This window comes from Mesocricetus auratus, unplaced genomic scaffold (assembly GCF_017639785.1).
Source record: "Mesocricetus auratus isolate SY011 unplaced genomic scaffold, BCM_Maur_2.0 Super-Scaffold_100004, whole genome shotgun sequence".
Lineage (NCBI taxonomy): Eukaryota > Metazoa > Chordata > Mammalia > Rodentia > Cricetidae > Mesocricetus > Mesocricetus auratus.
In genome coordinates, this window is record NW_024429189.1 from 58379166 (window position 1) to 58393194 (window position 14029).

At 42.4% G+C, this 14029-nt stretch overlaps 1 long non-coding RNA gene across 1 annotated transcript; it reads right to left on the reverse strand.

Annotated features, from left to right (window-relative positions):
• Positions 1-12784: 12784 nt before the first annotated feature.
• Positions 12785-13748, reverse strand: LOC106022004. The gene is made up of 2 exons (XR_001197106.3): positions 13608-13748; positions 12785-13044 (listed from the first exon to the last, which is right to left on the reverse strand). It is a non-coding gene; the product is annotated as an uncharacterized LOC106022004 (long non-coding RNA).
• Positions 13749-14029: the final 281 nt, after the last annotated feature.

Here is a 14029-nt window from a genome sequence, read left to right on the forward strand (position 1 = left end):
TGGTTTGATGAAGATACCACATCCAGATTCCTTGAGGTTATTCTTGTTGATCCATTCATAAAGTCATCAGTAGAAACCCTGGCACCCAGTGAATCACCAAGCAATCCCACAAGCACAGGGAGACAGTGGGATGGAACCATAGACATAGGGGGTCTCTGTCTTAGGAAAGGTTACAGATTGCCTTCACCTTAGGTGAATATTACTGTGTAATTTGGAGAAGGTACAATATTCCCCTGCTCCTCCACTGCTGCTAACACAAGTAATGTCTGTAAAATACATGGCTAATAACAATTTAAGACAAGCCAAAAAAATTAGAAAAGAAACAGGCAAAATAAATTTAAGGATATAGTTTCCTAATTTGAGGAGATAGCTTAGTCAGTAAAGGGCTTGCCTTGAAAGCATAAGGACCTGAGTTTGATCCCCAGAACCAAGAGCAGTGGTAGGCAACTGCAACCCCAGCACTGAGAAGATGTATACAGGTGGACCTTAGAGCTCACTGGCCAGCCAGCCTAGCTAGCCTCGTCAGTGAATCTCCGGGCCAGTAAGAGACATGGTCAGTAACAGGGCAGATATTACCTGAAGAGTAGGAGTTAAGGCCAGGCATGGTGGTGCACACCTTTAATCCCAGCACTCAGGAGCAGAGGCAGATGGATGTCTGTGAGTTCAAGGTTAGCCTGGTCTACAGAGCGAGTTGCAGGACAGCCAGGGCTACACAGAGAAACCCTGTCTCAAAACAACACCAAAAGAAAACAAGACTTAAGGTTTACTTCTCACCTCCCCTTGCCCAGTACATGTGCACACGCATCAGGCTTTCTTTCTTGTAAATCTCTCACTGTGTAGTTCTAGCTGGAACTAAGTTTGTAAACAAGGCTGGCCTCCAACCCACAAATATTTGTTCACCTCTGCCCCCAGCCCCACCCCAACTGCTAGGATAGAAGATGTGTATCACCACACCCAGCAAAACATTTTTCTTTAAACTTGTATTCTAAAATATTACCAGATCAACATGTCATTATCATGGAAGTTACGAAATAGATATTTCATATTCTTTTTCCATAAAAAAGACTTTAAAATTCAGGGTGTGTTTTATGCCTAACAGCACTCATCAGTTTGAAGTGCCTTCTGCTTCAGGACACGGAGCTGCATGGGGTCGTGGGCCCTGATGGACGGGATTGGTACAAAAGCTCACAAACGGCAGCAGGTCCAAGAAGTGTGTGTCCTTGCCTCTCCTTTCGTGGACCCCTTCCCTATGCCGTGCTGTGCTTCTGTGACTCCCTGAGGTGCTGGGGCTTCCTATTCCTTGCAGGCCTGTCAGCACCGCCGGGCTTTCCATGCTGAGACATATCTCCAGACCCATCGGGGACCAGACTCAATGCAAGTGTCTGTCTGCCCTCAACCTCCTCCACCAAGGGGAAGAATTTGGGAGGCCAGCATCCTCTCTCCCAGCAGCCCCCCCAGGAATGGAATGTGCTCCATGGGTTTCTCTTCTCCAGACAGAGAAAAACTCCACACTCAGTCCCAAAGAACCCTCAGAGAGGGCAGGATCAAGCTGGAATTTCTGTTCAGTATCCTTTCCAGGAAAAAAAAAACCCTCTAGAAAAATTTTGGCTTCCTTCTCTTACAAGTTGGGGTAGCTGACTGGTTGCCAGGGTGAAGTTACTTGGACTCAGTTTGACTTCTCAGGAAGATGTGCGGCTGAACATTCTCCCATCTGGGCTTGCTTTGCATCTGCTCTGGGTGCGGGTTTAGCCGGGGGCCACCCCATCTCTAAGACTTACCCAGTTCCTTTATCACCCTCCCCGAAACCCCACATGTTCATTTCTGCCTTCTCCTCCACCCCATCAGGCTCTGTTGTGGTTTTTGATGATTTCCCTTTTGTTTAATCATTCTGGTAAAATGGGACCCAAAATAGAAAATAAGACGCTGTCAACTTGGGTGGGAAACAGACCGGCTAGAACAACTTCAGGCAACAACAATGTGCTAATCGCCCTTTGCTAAGCTTTGCCAGCAAGAGTTTCTGTGCACAGTGTCAGGGCAAGTCAGGGACAGCGCTTTGACTCTACTCAACTGTGTGCACTGTCAGCCTAATAAGGACACGGTTTTTATACTGCAGGCTCAAGGAACAGAAAAGTTTCTGCCCCAAAAGACCTTGCAGGGGCAAAAGATGATGCTTGCTATCCACCTAAGGCTTAAATTAGCCTAGAAGAGAGGAGGAATCATAGACAGGGCATATTTGAGTTGGGATTTGGAAGGTGAGAGCAAGAGAGAGCGAGAGCGAAAGTGAGAGAGAGAGAGACAGAGACAGAGACAGAGACAGAGACAGAGAGATTGTGTGCAGCTGTTCCTGCCCATGATACATGTGTGGAGGCCAGGGACAGTGCTTTGACTCCATTCTACTCAATGTCGAGCATCTTCCTCAATCATTCACCACCTTTCTGGCCCCACCTTATTTTTTAAGGTAAGGCCTCCCACTGAACCTGGAGTTCACAGATTTAGCAATCAGCAAATCCCCTAGATCTGCTTGTTCTCCCTCAACAAGTTCTGGAGTGGCAGGTGTACTGTCCCCTACTTTTACACGAGGGATATGGAGCTGAACTCAGATGCCCAGGCTTACACAGCAAGCACTTTACCTATAGAACCATGCCTCTGGCCCCAAGAAGGATTTCAAAATCAAGGTCAATAAAGGACCTGTCTAACTTGCAGATGGAAAGCAGAGCAGTAAAGTGTGTGTGTCCCAAAAGTAGAAGACACACACTATTTGGTCCAGAAGAGGCTTCTGCCTGATTGGTCAGTGCTGGTGCTGAGCTGATGGGTCTTGAGGAAAGACAGATCCCCCTACCAATGCGCTTGGGTTTCTAGTCAGGTGTCCCTTCACAGAGCCTTGAGGCTCTTTACGCATCTGAAGCACGTGGTTAACCGCAACGAAGAACAACGTTCACTGACCCGTCAGCTGAGCTGCCACCACCATATGCACCTACAGGACACAGTTTTTGAAGGCTGTGGGCCCCTTGGAGGGGAGGAGAATCCTGAGTTCAGTCAACTTGAGTCATATGTACCAAGAACTCCCAGGCCTCCCAGGCCTCCCGGGCCACCCCTGTTGGGGGAAGTCCTGTGTATTTGTCAATAAAGTACTGTTGAGCCTATAGGGAACCAAGATAGGAGGGACTAGGAGTCCAGGAGAACTCTGGGAAGGAGAACACAAGAGAGTCGACATGTAGCCGCATGGGGTAGGAAGCCCGGGACTATTCTCCGGTAAGAAACATACTTAGATTAACAATTATGGGGTAATTACTTAAAGCAGAGCTAGCCAGTAAGAGACAAGCAAGGCCAACAGCTTCATAATTAATATAGCCTCCTGTGTGTCTATTTGGGACTGATGCGGATCTGGAACCAGGCGGGCGGGACGGCTTCTCTCAAGGAAAGCTTCTCGTAACATAATGGTGATCAGGAGTGGGATTGAATTTCCACGTAGAATGACAAAAGCTTTAAAGGAATTTTAGAAACAGAAGAATGGAGAGAAGCACAGATTTTTGGTAGCAGCATTTTTCTCAGGTGTGCTCTGTTTTGCTAGCCACAAGCCGAGATTCACGTGGCTCGCTTACCGGAGTCTTCCTGACTCGGCATAAAAAAAAAAAAAAAAACAGCCAACAAGGTTGTTTTAAGAGACTCTGCTAATGATTGAAAAGTTGTACGTACAGCTGGAAGTGGCAGCTTTTGCTGGATGTCAACATGGACTGAGGCGGTAAGCTGGAGTCACGCTTACGCCCGCCATCTTGACGAAAAACCAGCAGTTTAAAACAGCCGAGGTTTTACAAATAAGACACGTGGCCAGAAAAACATAAAGATTTACAGTAAAGTCAGACTTGGATGAACAAAACCTTTAAAGGTTTACAGTGTGTTTAAAAATATACGTGAGATTGAGAGAGAAAATAAAATAACAAAGTGGTATATAAATACAAAAGCTGGCGTTGTGGTGGTGCACGCCGGTAGGATTTATTCCAGAAGCAGAGGCAGAGGCAGGCAGATTTCCAAAGAGAAACCCTGTCTCCGACAAAAATAAATAAAAGTAAAATAAATAAAGTAATAATAGATAAATAAATAAGCCATGTAAAGATGGAAAATACACAGAGAGTCTGGATACTGTATGCTATTGTGTTTTTCAGTTTTTTGATTGCTAAGGAAGGAACAAATGCTAAAGTACACTTGATTATAAATGCTGCTGAATGAATTCAACTTCTATCTTTTAAAAATGCCTTGACTTCAAAATTTAAGTATAAGGATATGTTACTTGGGAAAGGAGATTTTACTTATGTTTCCACAGGAAATGAAAAGCTGAGGATTCCTTCCAGGCTTCTGTGGTTCGACGAACCAAGACCCCCGGAAGCAGTGGACCAGGTGTTCCAACAATCGAAACAGCTAAGATGATGCAGTTTTACAGACCCCGAAAATACGGACTTATACAGGTTTCTGAGTTTTGTCATGATCCCCATGGTATGAACAGCGCCCCCTTTCAGCACGAAGCAGTTTGGGATGAGCGACGTCCTAATTCCCATCTTGTTTATAAATCTTTGTTTTCATTTAAATGGGATTGTTTATAATTGGCTAATGATCACAGCCGATCTCTTTTAATGGTAAAAGGGGAATTATGGTATGGCTATTGTTTTTCATTTATTGATACAAAATTCAAAGTCAATTTTGTGATGTGTATATTTCTCCTCTTGATTAAGTATTGTGCTTATAATGATCTTTTACAACGTAATGTGTAATTAAATACAGACTATAGATAGTTACTTATAATAGAATTTATAGTTAGGTAAGTTAGGTTTTCTAGATATACAGAAATATATTTGACATAAACAGTCTTCAAACCTCTCAAAGACCTTCAGAACATGGCATTTAAAATGGTTTAGGGTTTTTCTTGACAATGAGAAATGTCTGCTCCTGGCAGCACCAATTATGTCTGAGAGGAAGATGGGCATCGAAGAAACTCGTTATGGAGTTTGCTTTCAACATGGCAAGATTAGCCATTTGGGCAAGAAACTACTCTTACCTAGACTGTTTGATTGTTGTTGTATAATCTGGACATGCAGGACCCACAGGAAAGTGACTGCTGAACTGAGTCTTACAGGGTTCCTGCTTCATGGAAGAATCTACGGTACATTCTACAGGACACAGAAAAATAACTGACAGACTACTGATGCAGATGGACAGTTTTAAAATTTCCTGCTTGGCTGAGAAATCTTCTGGATACATTGTGGCCTATGGGCTGAAGATGGATGCCCCAACGTTACAGTGGAACTTCGGGTAACTGTCCAGGCAGTAAGATGTCTCTATCAATCCTAGTGTTTGTATATTATCCTTCTGTGGTCTTTGATGGAGTTGAAGACAGATAGTTATAATTATAGTTTTCCTTAGTTATGATAAAAGATAAGCTACATATAGGACTTTGGACTCACAAGGATGGGATGGATGATATTTTCTTTAAATCTTGCTAAAATATTGTAACCATGTTCTTACTTAATAACTGTTCTGTTATGTATAATTTGACAGTGTTAAAGTTAAGACCTTTCTTTTTGTTTAAACAGAAAAGAGGAGATGTTGGGGGAAGTCCTGTGTATTTGTCAATAAAGTACTGTTGAGCCTATAGGGAACCAAGATAGGAGGGACTAGGAGTCCAGGAGAACTCTGGGAAGGAGAACACAAGAGAATCGACATGTAGCCACATGGGGTAGGAAGCCCGGGACTATTCTCCGGTAAGAAACATACTTAGATTAACAATTATGGGGTAATTACTTAAAGCAGAGCTAGCCAGTAAGAGACAAGCAAGGCCAACAGCCTCATAATTAATATAGCCTCCTGTGTGTCTATTTGGGACTGATGCGGATCTGGAACCAGGCGGGCGGGACGGCTTCTCTCAAGGAAAGCTTCTCGTAACATAATGGTGATCAGGAGTGGGATTGAATTTCCACGTAGAATGACAAAAGCTTTAAAGGAATTTTAGAAACAGAAGAATGGAGAGAAGCACAGATTTTTGGTAGCAGCATTTTTCTCAGGTGTGCTCTGTTTTGCTAGCCACAAGCCGAGATTCACGTGGCTTGTTTACCGGAGTCTTCCTGACTCGGCATAAAAAAAAAACAGCCAACAAGGTTGTTTTAAGAGACTCTGCTAATGATTGAAAAGTTGTACGTACAGCTGGAAGTGGCAGCTTTTGCTGGATGTCAACATGGACTGAGGCGGTAAGCTGGAGTCACGCTTACGCCCGCCATCTTGACGAAAAACCAGCAGTTTAAAACAGCCGAGGTTTTACAAATAAGACACGTGGCCAGAAAAACATAAAGATTTACAGTAAAGTCAGACTTGGATGAACAAAACCTTTAAAGGTTTACAGTGTGTTTAAAAATATACGTGAGATTGAGAGAGAAAATAAAATAACAAAGTGGTATATAAATACAAAAGCTGGCGTTGTGGTGGTGCACGCCGGTAGGATTTATTCCAGAAGCAGAGGCAGAGGCAGGCAGATTTCCAAAGAGAAACCCTGTCTCCGACAAAAATAAATAAAAGTAAAATAAATAAAGTAATAATAGATAAATAAATAAGCCATGTAAAGATGGAAAATACACAGAGAGTCTGGATACTGTATGCTATTGTGTTTTTCAGTTTTTTGATTGCTAAGGAAGGAACAAATGCTAAAGTACACTTGATTATAAATGCTGCTGAATGAATTCAACTTCTATCTTTTAAAAATGCCTTGACTTCAAAATTTAAGTATAAGGATATGTTACTTGGGAAAGGAGATTTTACTTATGTTTCCACAGGAAATGAAAAGCTGAGGATTCCTTCCAGGCTTCTGTGGTTCGACGAACCAAGACCCCCGGAAGCAGTGGACCAGGTGTTCCAACAATCGAAACAGCTAAGATGATGCAGTTTTACAGACCCCGAAAATACGGACTTATACAGGTTTCTGAGTTTTGTCATGATCCCCATGGTATGAACAGCGCCCCCTTTCAGCACGAAGCAGTTTGGGATGAGCGACGTCCTAATTCCCATCTTGTTTATAAATCTTTGTTTTCATTTAAATGGGATTGTTTATAATTGGCTAATGATCACAGCCGATCTCTTTTAATGGTAAAAAGGGGAATTATGGTATGGCTATTGTTTTTCATTTATTGATACAAAATTCAAAGTCAATTTTGTGATGTGTATATTTCTCCTCTTGATTAAGTATTGTGCTTATAATGATCTTTTACAACGTAATGTGTAATTAAATACAGACTATAGATAGTTACTTATAATAGAATTTATAGTTAGGTAAGTTAGGTTTTCTAGATATACAGAAATATATTTGACATAAACAGTCTTCAAACCTCTCAAAGACCTTCAGAACATGGCATTTAAAATGGTTTAGGGTTTTTCTTGACAATGAGAAATGTCTGCTCCTGGCAGCACCAATTATGTCTGAGAGGAAGATGGGCATCGAAGAAACTCGTTATGGAGTTTGCTTTCAACATGGCAAGATTAGCCATTTGGGCAAGAAACTACTCTTACCTAGACTGTTTGATTGTTGTTGTATAATCTGGACATGCAGGACCCACAGGAAAGTGACTGCTGAACTGAGTCTTACAGGGTTCCTGCTTCATGGAAGAATCTACGGTACATTCTACAGGACACAGAAAAATAACTGACAGACTACTGATGCAGATGGACAGTTTTAAAATTTCCTGCTTGGCTGAGAAATCTTCTGGATACATTGTGGCCTATGGGCTGAAGATGGATGCCCCAACGTTACAGTGGAACTTCGGGTAACTGTCCAGGCAGTAAGATGTCTCTATCAATCCTAGTGTTTGTATATTATCCTTCTGTGGTCTTTGATGGAGTTGAAGACAGATAGTTATAATTATAGTTTTCCTTAGTTATGATAAAAGATAAGCTACATATAGGACTTTGGACTCACAAGGATGGGATGGATGATATTTTCTTTAAATCTTGCTAAAATATTGTAACCATGTTCTTACTTAATAACTGTTCTGTTATGTATAATTTGACAGTGTTAAAGTTAAGACCTTTCTTTTTGTTTAAACAGAAAAGAGGAGATGTTGGGGGAAGTCCTGTGTATTTGTCAATAAAGTACTGTTGAGCCTATAGGGAACCAAGATAGGAGGGACTAGGAGTCCAGGAGAACTCTGGGAAGGAGAACACAAGAGAATCGACATGTAGCCACATGGGGTAGGAAGCCCGGGACTATTCTCCGGTAAGAAACATACTTAGATTAACAATTATGGGGTAATTACTTAAAGCAGAGCTAGCCAGTAAGAGACAAGCAAGGCCAACAGCCTCATAATTAATATAGCCTCCTGTGTGTCTATTTGGGACTGATGCGGATCTGGAACCAGGCGGGCGGGACGGCTTCTCTCAAGGAAAGCTTCTCGTAACATAATGGTGATCAGGAGTGGGATTGAATTTCCACGTAGAATGACAAAAGCTTTAAAGGAATTTTAGAAACAGAAGAATGGAGAGAAGCACAGATTTTTGGTAGCAGCATTTTTCTCAGGTGTGCTCTGTTTTGCTAGCCACAAGCCGAGATTCACGTGGCTCGCTTACCGGAGTCTTCCTGACTCGGCATAAAAAAAAAAAAAAAACAGCCAACAAGGTTGTTTTAAGAGACTCTGCTAATGATTGAAAAGTTGTACGTACAGCTGGAAGTGGCAGCTTTTGCTGGATGTCAACATGGACTGAGGCGGTAAGCTGGAGTCACGCTTACGCCCGCCATCTTGACGAAAAACCAGCAGTTTAAAACAGCCGAGGTTTTACAAATAAGACACGTGGCCAGAAAAACATAAAGATTTACAGTAAAGTCAGACTTGGATGAACAAAACCTTTAAAGGTTTACAGTGTGTTTAAAAATATACGTGAGATTGAGAGAGAAAATAAAATAACAAAGTGGTATATAAATACAAAAGCTGGCGTTGTGGTGGTGCACGCCGGTAGGATTTATTCCAGAAGCAGAGGCAGAGGCAGGCAGATTTCCAAAGAGAAACCCTGTCTCCGACAAAAATAAATAAAAGTAAAATAAATAAAGTAATAATAGATAAATAAATAAGCCATGTAAAGATGGAAAATACACAGAGAGTCTGGATACTGTATGCTATTGTGTTTTTCAGTTTTTTGATTGCTAAGGAAGGAACAAATGCTAAAGTACACTTGATTATAAATGCTGCTGAATGAATTCAACTTCTATCTTTTAAAAATGCCTTGACTTCAAAATTTAAGTATAAGGATATGTTACTTGGGAAAGGAGATTTTACTTATGTTTCCACAGGAAATGAAAAGCTGAGGATTCCTTCCAGGCTTCTGTGGTTCGACGAACCAAGACCCCCGGAAGCAGTGGACCAGGTGTTCCAACAATCGAAACAGCTAAGATGATGCAGTTTTACAGACCCCGAAAATACGGACTTATACAGGTTTCTGAGTTTTGTCATGATCCCCATGGTATGAACAGCGCCCCCTTTCAGCACGAAGCAGTTTGGGATGAGCGACGTCCTAATTCCCATCTTGTTTATAAATCTTTGTTTTCATTTAAATGGGATTGTTTATAATTGGCTAATGATCACAGCCGATCTCTTTTAATGGTAAAAAGGGGAATTATGGTATGGCTATTGTTTTTCATTTATTGATACAAAATTCAAAGTCAATTTTGTGATGTGTATATTTCTCCTCTTGATTAAGTATTGTGCTTATAATGATCTTTTACAACGTAATGTGTAATTAAATACAGACTATAGATAGTTACTTATAATAGAATTTATAGTTAGGTAAGTTAGGTTTTCTAGATATACAGAAATATATTTGACATAAACAGTCTTCAAACCTCTCAAAGACCTTCAGAACATGGCATTTAAAATGGTTTAGGGTTTTTCTTGACAATGAGAAATGTCTGCTCCTGGCAGCACCAATTATGTCTGAGAGGAAGATGGGCATCGAAGAAACTCGTTATGGAGTTTGCTTTCAACATGGCAAGATTAGCCATTTGGGCAAGAAACTACTCTTACCTAGACTGTTTGATTGTTGTTGTATAATCTGGACATGCAGGACCCACAGGAAAGTGACTGCTGAACTGAGTCTTACAGGGTTCCTGCTTCATGGAAGAATCTACGGTACATTCTACAGGACACAGAAAAATAACTGACAGACTACTGATGCAGATGGACAGTTTTAAAATTTCCTGCTTGGCTGAGAAATCTTCTGGATACATTGTGGCCTATGGGCTGAAGATGGATGCCCCAACGTTACAGTGGAACTTCGGGTAACTGTCCAGGCAGTAAGATGTCTCTATCAATCCTAGTGTTTGTATATTATCCTTCTGTGGTCTTTGATGGAGTTGAAGACAGATAGTTATAATTATAGTTTTCCTTAGTTATGATAAAAGATAAGCTACATATAGGACTTTGGACTCACAAGGATGGGATGGATGATATTTTCTTTAAATCTTGCTAAAATATTGTAACCATGTTCTTACTTAATAACTGTTCTGTTATGTATAATTTGACAGTGTTAAAGTTAAGACCTTTCTTTTTGTTTAAACAGAAAAGAGGAGATGTTGGGGGAAGTCCTGTGTATTTGTCAATAAAGTACTGTTGAGCCTATAGGGAACCAAGATAGGAGGGACTAGGAGTCCAGGAGAACTCTGGGAAGGAGAACACAAGAGAATCGACATGTAGCCACATGGGGTAGGAAGCCCGGGACTATTCTCCGGTAAGAAACATACTTAGATTAACAATTATGGGGTAATTACTTAAAGCAGAGCTAGCCAGTAAGAGACAAGCAAGGCCAACAGCCTCATAATTAATATAGCCTCCTGTGTGTCTATTTGGGACTGATGCGGATCTGGAACCAGGCGGGCGGGACGGCTTCTCTCAAGGAAAGCTTCTCGTAACACACCCCAAGATTGCTCTTCTGAGATAGGTCTTCAGACAGTATGAGGCCATCCCTGATTGTTTTTGTAAGAACAAAGAGAGGGGTAGTGGGATTGGTAGACTGCCTTTAAACACCCCTCACCCCTATAAAACTAAGTGCTGCTATTTAGGTAACCAACTGACAGGGGGCACAGTCTGAAATATCTTAAAATGACACAAATCCATAGCAGGTGTGGCGCTGCGTGCCTTTTATCCCGGCGCTAGGGAGACTGAGGCAAGTGAATCTAATCTCCATGACTTTGAGGCTAGGCTGATCTACATAGCAAACTCCCGGACAGCCAAGGCTGTCCAAATAAAATCCCACAAATCAAAGGACTGAGTTTGTTTTTGCCTCTTCTGGTACCATCCCTCCACCCCACGAGGACAGCCCCGTTTTTCCAAGAGATGTCCGTTATCTATGAGTCATCCTGAATGCCAGTGACATAGCACCCCATGTTCTATCACGCCACCTCCACGTTTGTCACTCCCTCAAATGCCTTGTTCCTGTACCCCTGAAAAGATAGGCCCAAAGGTGTCACTACCGTGTCTCCAGGGCTAGCATAAAGTGACTAGTGGATGCACACTGCCAAACTCGCAGAGCTGAATGGTAGTATGCATCAAATGTGGGCAGAATGGCAGTATGCATCACATGTGCGCAGAATGGCAGTATGCATCACATGTGCGCAGAATGGCAGTATGCATCACATGTGCGCAGAATGGCAGTATGCATCACATGTGCGCAGAATGGCAGTATGCATCACATGTGCGCAGAATGGCAGTATGCATCACATGTGCGCAGAATGGCAGTATGCATCACATGTGCGCAGAATGGCAGTATGCATCACATGTGGGCAGAATGGCAGTATGCATCACATGTGTGCAGAATGGCAGTATGCATCACATGTGCGCAGAACGGTCTCAGAGGGACTGTTTAAGAATGGTTTCTGTTAAGAAAAAGAAGAGAAGGGGAGGGGAGGGGAGAAGAGAAGAGGGCAACAACTGACCAACCAACCAAATGAAAGATCACAACGCAAAGACAAAATATTCTTATTGTTTCAAACTACAAAATATTGTTAGAAACATATATGTGCCTAGTACTGAATATGATTTCAATATTGGTTAAAATTATGGTATTTTTTATTACTAATCTGAAATAAAAATTATCCTTCTTTTCCAAAAAAAAAGAATGTTTTTTGTTTCTAATTATGTGTAAATGTGTGCGTGCGTGCGTGTGTGCGCACACGTGGGTATGTAAGTGTGAATGGAGGGCCTGACAGTGACCAGAGGCACTGGTTCCCTTGCAGCAGTAGTTAAACAAGTAGTTGTAAACCGATGTGGGTGTTAGGAACCAAGCTCTGGTCCTTTCAGAGCGACTTGGAGTGAGAATGTGAGGTGGAAGCTGACATGCTTGGCTACATAAACTCTGGTACACTTGTGCACTCGGGATACTACCCACAACTATAAAGACAAAGCTCCCTGTGAAGCAACACGGTGTGGTCCCCAGGATGTAGTAATTGGAAAAGCAAGGCACAGAAAAGGGTTAGGCACACTGTCACTGTCTGAAAAGGATGAGGGAGAATACAGAAGAGGGGAGATGCATGTGCATATTTACACAAGCTATTTCTGCCAGCAAACAAACAAACACTAGCTATTCTGACTTCTTCCAGGGAGGGGAAGTGGGGTTTGGGGAATAAGGAAGAGAGAGGTCTTTTGTTTGGGTGTTTCTTTCTTTCCCTTTTTTTTCCTAACCACAAACTTTCATGTAACTTTTTCAAGACACTGTTGCTTTTTTCAAAAAAAAATTAAATTAAATTCATAATCACATTGGCAACTCCTTATACATATATATTTAATTTAATGGCAAATGTAGCAGAGTTTCCGCGGGCGGTCTACAGGAAGTGTCAGCCAGTAACCCCTCCCATTCTCCTGCTGTCACCGCCCTGGGTCACAGCTCTTCTTCTCTAGGCTTTGGTCCTCCCTTCAAAGATGAAGGTCGGGCCTGGTCGCAGCTGCCTCCTTTGCTGAAGGTGTACGTAATGGACAGGTAAACAGTAGCCTGTGGTGGCAACAGAAACTCCCTCCATGCCAATGTGTCCTGTAAACAGAATGAAAGAATATCTCATGTTTACCTCATAGAGAGACTTTTACAAAAACAACTTCCTGGCTTCCTTCAGCTACTAGATAAAATAAACTTGACTCTGCTCTGAGTCAACTGACTTCACTGGAAGCCAGAGCACTTAAAGGAAATAACTGGGAAAGTGGCAGAACTCTCCTCTACACCTGGTGCACCCTGGCTATCTGCAAGAAGTCTCCATCTGATTCTGGGGGGAAGGATTGCTGAGAAGCTGCAGTGTCCACGCCAGAGCAGGGGTAGCTCAGGAATCCTAACAAATCTCTTGCTGTGTGACCTGGGCAGGGGTGCGACCCAGGCACTGAAGGACTTTTACATTAAGCTGAGTGCTCTGACATCTTGAAACTCTTACGGACTTTTAGAAGGGGGCCCACATATTCATGTTGCATTGAGCCTTGAAAATTATGCGCTCAGTACTCCAAAAATACTCCCCCAATTTTTTGTCCACCACACATGCACACACATACTCACACACACATGCATGTGCACGCGCGCGCACACACACAGAATAAAATAAAAAGACTTACTAGGATGAATGCTACTTGAAGAGGTGATCATGGAATGCTCTTTTAAAACATGTGTGGCTTTCTTCAGCCCGGACTTGAGCCATAAACAGGAAGAGCCGTATGAAGAAAGGGGAAGGGCCGGTCCACTAGGACGATGGCCTAGGAAAGCACATCAGCATATGTCAGTGTGTAGGAACTAGCTCGTTCATAAACTGAATGGAGACTAGTACTGGAGCAGCATGCAGCCAGGAGGCTAGGCCAGGGAGATGGGCAGGGGCCAGATCCACACTGGGAACTATGGAGTCCATTCCAGATGGCCTTTAAAGACTTGTAGGAGGGGTAGTAAGGGCACAGGTTTGTATGTGAGAAAGTTTACAACAGCTAGTGTGTACATTCTAGGATGGAGGGGGACAAGACTCCAAATAGTTACTAACACATTGCCG